Source organism: Pygoscelis adeliae, unplaced genomic scaffold, assembly GCF_000699105.1.
Source record: "Pygoscelis adeliae isolate BGI_AS28 unplaced genomic scaffold, ASM69910v1 Scaffold537, whole genome shotgun sequence".
Lineage (NCBI taxonomy): Eukaryota > Metazoa > Chordata > Aves > Sphenisciformes > Spheniscidae > Pygoscelis > Pygoscelis adeliae.
In genome coordinates this window covers 356704-356958 of record NW_008825213.1, presented here as the reverse complement: position 1 = coordinate 356958, position 255 = coordinate 356704, and the positions used below count along the sequence as shown (strand labels likewise).

The 255-nt window shown below is 62.7% G+C and overlaps 1 protein-coding gene across 1 annotated transcript in view; it reads right to left on the bottom strand.

Annotated features, from left to right (window-relative positions):
• The window catches only part of LOC103921164, a 10366-nt gene that overhangs the window by 3370 nt on the left and 6741 nt on the right, over positions 1–255 (bottom strand). The gene's annotated exons all lie outside the window — the stretch shown is intronic.

Here is a 255-nt window from a genome sequence, read left to right as displayed (position 1 = left end):
CCAGCAAAGGAAGCTGTTTGCACTGCAGGGGTGGAGGAAACAGTGTCACGGTGGCTGAGTTTGAGGTGTTTGGGCCACGATGGCCCAATGCTCAAGCAGGGAAAACCTCTGCCCGTGCTCCCGGCTCTGCTGCTCCCCTCCCAGCAGCAGATCTGGGCAGGGCGGAGAGGAGGAGGAGGAGGAGGAGGAGGAGGGGGCGGTGTGGAGGAGAGAAGGAGGAGGCAGCAGGAGAGCGCTGCAATAGGAGGAGGAGGA